Source organism: Arachis duranensis, chromosome 6, assembly GCF_000817695.3.
Source record: "Arachis duranensis cultivar V14167 chromosome 6, aradu.V14167.gnm2.J7QH, whole genome shotgun sequence".
Taxonomy (NCBI): Eukaryota; Viridiplantae; Streptophyta; class Magnoliopsida; order Fabales; family Fabaceae; genus Arachis; species Arachis duranensis.
In genome coordinates this window covers 6479149-6484452 of record NC_029777.3, presented here as the reverse complement: position 1 = coordinate 6484452, position 5304 = coordinate 6479149, and the positions used below count along the sequence as shown (strand labels likewise).

The window sequence follows — 5304 nt, the reverse complement described above, 5'->3', positions numbered from 1 at the left end:
AATTTAAACTATATATAAAGACATATTTTAACATGTTATTAGAAAATTATATTCACAATATTATTCTAATTGTGTTACATATATGTTTGGGTGTTTGATATGGATAAGCAAAAATTATTCGAACCACCTCAACATAGCGAGAGAAAAAGAGACATGAGAGAGGTTAACATTAATGTTATTGATAACCAACTCTTACATCATCTGTACTTCAACCATATACCTCACATACCCTAATATTTTTATTCTATGTACCACGATTTTTATACTGCTACAATATATTCGAACAAATCTCCGACAACCATGCATCCATTGCTATACAACCTATTCCCACCATCATTTATCGTAGGTTCAACTGTCACAAAATTTTGGCCTCCTACTCTCTTATATCTTTTTCAATCTACTAATCTAAGAGATACAGATGAAATTCTTAAACTGCTAAAGTTTCCACAACATCATCAGTTTGACTCTAGTACAAATAAGAAAGCATTAAAGCATATAAGTGTACACGATAAGAAGGTATCTACGGCCAAGAGAAGAATTGTTTGGAATCCATTTTTGTCTGAGAATATAGTTGGTGTCAATACTGTCTCCATTAAAGACAAATTTTCAAAAAATAAAAAACTACACTGAGGGCCTCACACAAATCTCTAACCGAAGAGCAAAAGACATTCTTAAAAAAGAGTACACCAAGTGGATATTCTATTAGCATGCGTTTCCTATACAACAAAATGCATGGCCGAGCACAATAAACAGAGAATTGAATGGCCATCTGTAAGTTTGTATATCACAAGAATTCACATCAATCATCTAAGGTTACATAACTTAGTAATCTTACCAATTTTTGTTTTATTTTGCAGGAGATCCCAGTTTTATTTAAGCCTCCTGCATACATAGATTTGGATGACCTAGATATTAAAATAGTAACCTATGTGTTTTCACCAAATAAAAGAAGGTTACGTATCTCATTATCTATATATTAAAGCTTTAAAAAATGATACAATATTAATGTGTTTCATGTTTGAAGTGATGAGGTATTGGCAACAACAAACAAACTTAGCGGAACTCGTGACAATTTTAAGTCATTATTTCCCAAGGAATGGGTGCATGGGGATGTAAGTGCATAATTAACTTACGAATCCCGCTAGGGAGCCAATGGAGTATTTGTACAATATGTACAATGTGCTATTTATTTGTCCCAATATGAGTTAAAAAATGAACATCCAGGGTAAAACATTACTAATTTCTCAAACACAATACACCCATACTATCCAGAATAATCATCCAGGTACCAGGCATAATAAACATCTGATATCCTACTGAATCGAACAATCCTATACCCCCATTGTACACATTGTATAGATACTCCATTGGATCCCTATACTTCTTCTTAAGTTATTATCTCTAGCATACTTTCAATTCTTAATAAATTTATTAATTACCACATAAGTGTTGGATTTGGTGGCTACTATGCTAACTGTGCAAGAGAAAGGAATAGGATATCAAACACATTGGTATTTGCCAGCTATGTTTTCGGTACACCATCTCCTTTTTAGGTTTGTTACTATTTTTATTTATTTTATCTTATTGTATAATTGTTGTCATTGACTTAGCCCTCTAACTATTAAATTCAGTAATTTATACTGGAATATGATACTAAAATTGAAGTTTTGTTGAAATATTATAAAAAAAATTCATAAAAAAAGTTGATGAAGGTCTAGAAAAGGTATATAATTTGTTGTATTTTTTTTTTCATTGTTTAATGGCTTTTATCTTTATGAACTGAGCTATACTTTTTGTTTTTAAAATTTGTGTATCTAGTAATATCCTAATACGTGAAAGTTGGTACTAGATTTTTTTACCTGTCAATGAGAACAACATACATAGGTATCTAGTTGTTTTTTATTTGTGAAATCATCAAATAATTCTGCTAGACTCCCTACCGATAAAACTGGTAAATTAAATTTTCTCATTTTTAAAAATTATGATATTTTTTAAAAGTTTCAAATTTCATCCTTTATTTAATTTTTTTCCTACATGAATAGGCTAAATATCTGAAAGATATGCTCAAGTATGAGTCATTCTATAAATAAAACACTCTATTTAAGCCGCAGATACTTGAATTTGTATTTGTGGATATGCCAGAAATAAGAGAACAAACTCCTGACTCGTAAGGAATATTTGTATTTGTGTTTTTCTCTTTAAAATGCTTATCTGCAAGTCATACGAAAATTGACTCAAAAATTAATCATTAAATGCATAAAAGTGGATAGTTTCATAGCATCTCATACACAGATGCACAGAAAGTATACGAGTGGCAATACAACAAATAGACTACCTTAGACCAAATTTTAGCATAGATCGTCAGTTAAATAAAGTTGTTTGTCAAATCACCAATATTATATAAGAAACATAGAAGAAAAAAAAACAAAAAAGAAAGAATACTAAATTGGAGGTTTGGAGCTGTTGGGGTTGCTTTGAGTCAAAGCAACCACCCCAGCATTGATATTTGGCTCTTGAAGTCTTCCTACAATAACCGTTTTGAGGTCCTTGCCACTGCCGGAGGAGGCGCTTGTTCTAGCATTTCTCTCCTTCTCATCTAAACATAACCATGTTCTTAGTATGATGAAATTACAAAACATATATTAATAGAAAATTGGCAGCTCTAAAGGTTTTAACTTACATGATACCGGCTTCCCTCCTAGCGAAAATCTGTAATTCCGCTCGGATCCATAAATTTCATATATCTTTTTCATGAACATGCATGGTAAGTACATTGAATTAAACAACCTTTATTATCAGTGTCTGCATTAAACATTTAAATTTAACTTATAAAGTCTGAAAATATTTTAAAACTTACCTATGGGAATGACTACTCCTATTGCTCAGTGCAACAGAACTGACAGCAAGGTTGACCTCACTGAGTTTCATGAGGGTCAGAACATCAGCTGTAGATGTCACCGGACGCAATGTAGCATAAGAAAGACTCAATCCATCATCATTGCAGCTCCTAATCTCTAATTTATTATCTGTTTTGTCCTCAGTAAGTAGGTATCTAACTTGTTCATTGTAAATCTCAACCATTTGAATATAAATAATCATATGTCATAATGTCTTTCCTATCATTAGACATTCGAAACAAATCGTTAAGAGCAAAATAATTGTGTTGAGGAGATAATTTTAATTAAAATCGTTACCATGTTTTCATTACAAAGAGAAGCAACAAAGTTTCCATCAATATTTCTTTGGCTTCCAAGATGCAATCAAACAGTAGCTTCACAAGTGATTTTATATTTTCTTCTGCATCCAATAGAGTAATTAGAAAGAATGGAATTAGATGAGTATGAAGAATGCTTTGAAATCACTTTCAGTAGCAGTTTTTTTTATCACTTGCAACCAAAACAATATATTTCATATTAGCACATGATGCAAAATTAGATACCAATATATGAGTAAGACTGAGTGATCAAACCTTCTCGTTTCTGAAAATTACTCTCAACAGAATGCATTTTTTCCCCTGTGACAGACAAATTCAATCACTTACATGCATCAGAGGGAAACGCAGTTGCGGCTCTCGAATGAATTCTACTGACTGATTGTATAAGTAATGGAGATCTTAAATGCCTGTTGGAAGATCCATTCTCGCCATTTGTCATCAATAAAAGTCGCAACTTAGGGAATCTTGTTGAGCGCAACGGGACAACTTTGAAGCCGTCATGCAGGCGAGGGTCGATCATGGAAACCTGGCGGAGCAAGACTTGGACGTCGTCTTCGTTGAAGCAGAAGAGGCCGAGGTTCTTGCCAGTGGAGGCTCCGGCAACCAACAAGAACTCCTCCGACGGGTTGTTGAACGTGTACACGGGGAGGTTGTGGAGAACAGAAAATCAACAGGGAGGTCGTAGAAGAATTGGGTTCTTCTTCTTCTTTTTCAGAGACAAATATGCGCAGAGGCCAGAGACAAGACGATTCGAGCATAGCTTTGTCTTTTTCTTGGTCAGAGACAAGACGAACAGAGCTTGATCAGAGAAAGAAGAGCAGAGAGGTGAAAGAGACACCTTCTTCTTCTTTGTCTAGAGAAAAAGAACACTGAAATCTAAAAATAAAAAAAAATACTTTTTTATTTTTTTATATTTTTCATGTATGTTTTTGTTTTGAACTTTTAATTTTTAAATTATTTTAAATTTAAGAATATAAAACCAAAGTTAATTCAATTTTGACTAAATTAAAAGGAGTAGGATAGTTTTTGTCCAATATAAAAGAAAAAGATATTTAAGTCTTTTTATAAAATTAAATAAAAATTATTTTTTATTTTTAGTAGAAGTATTGATATGATATGTATTTAAACAAAAAAAAAAATTAATTACTGACGTAAAAAATATAATTCACATATTGTGTTTTAATTTATCCATATTTTTATTATATCAGTAGGTATAAATTTATCATCATACCAGAACAAACACAAAAAAAATATATTGACTCATGGCATGCATGGAAACTTGCACAGTAACAAACTAATAAATACTGTTGTCATCAATTTATTTTCCTTAAAGCCTAATCATATATAAATACGTTATGTAAATTCTTCAAAATTTATAAATTTAACCCTATCATTTCACCAGGACCGCAGGACATATATATGACTAGAGTAATGTTAGCCAATTATTTTTTTAAAATTATTTTATTTATTTTAAATTTTAGATCTTATATTATAATATATTAATTCTAAATTCTAGATTATAAATTTAAACTCTAAAATTATCTAATATTAATTAACTAAGAATTTGTTTGGGTAAATTTTTAAAAAAATATTTTTAAGTCTTTTTTTATAAAAGATCTTATAGAAAAGTAAAAATAATTTTATGTTTAGATATTTTATATAATAATTTTTTTATTTATCAATTATGTTTGGGTATAATCATATAAAATACTTGTTTATTTATTTATTATGTGAAAAATATTTTTTTTAAAGAAAAAAATCTTTTTAAAAAATATATAAATTGTAGCTTCTCACAAAAGATATTTTCTTTTATGGAAAAGTATAAGTAGAAAATGAAAATACTAAACAATGTGAATAATAGATATGTCGAATGTTCAATACTTCAATTTGAGTAAAGTAACAATCCGGTTCTGTTCATTTCCCAAAATGACAAGACGACCCCTAACCAAAAACAACGTTCCATTACGGTTCCTGACCCTGTACTCCGTCTGCTAATCCGGTCCTTCTGTCAGTTTCACGGCGAAAACTCGACGGAAATTGCTGACGTGTCAGGTTAAAAAATGGACAGGGACCTAGTTGTCTCTAAATTT

The 5304-nt window shown here is 30.8% G+C and overlaps 1 long non-coding RNA gene across 4 annotated transcripts; it reads right to left on the bottom strand.

Annotated features, from left to right (window-relative positions):
* Nucleotides 1-2261: 2261 nt before the first annotated feature.
* Nucleotides 2262-4071, bottom strand: LOC127748571 (uncharacterized). Of its 4 annotated transcripts, XR_008010721.1 has the most exons (6): nucleotides 3670-4071; nucleotides 3470-3621; nucleotides 3195-3297; nucleotides 2858-3116; nucleotides 2681-2744; nucleotides 2262-2596 (listed from the first exon to the last, which is right to left on the bottom strand). It is a non-coding gene; the product is annotated as an uncharacterized LOC127748571 (long non-coding RNA). The 4 variants fall into 4 exon arrangements; XR_008010723.1 differs by lacking the exon at nucleotides 3670-4071 and having other exon boundaries at nucleotides 3542-3664; XR_008010720.1 differs by lacking the exon at nucleotides 3670-4071 and having other exon boundaries at nucleotides 3470-3658.
* Nucleotides 4072-5304: the final 1233 nt, after the last annotated feature.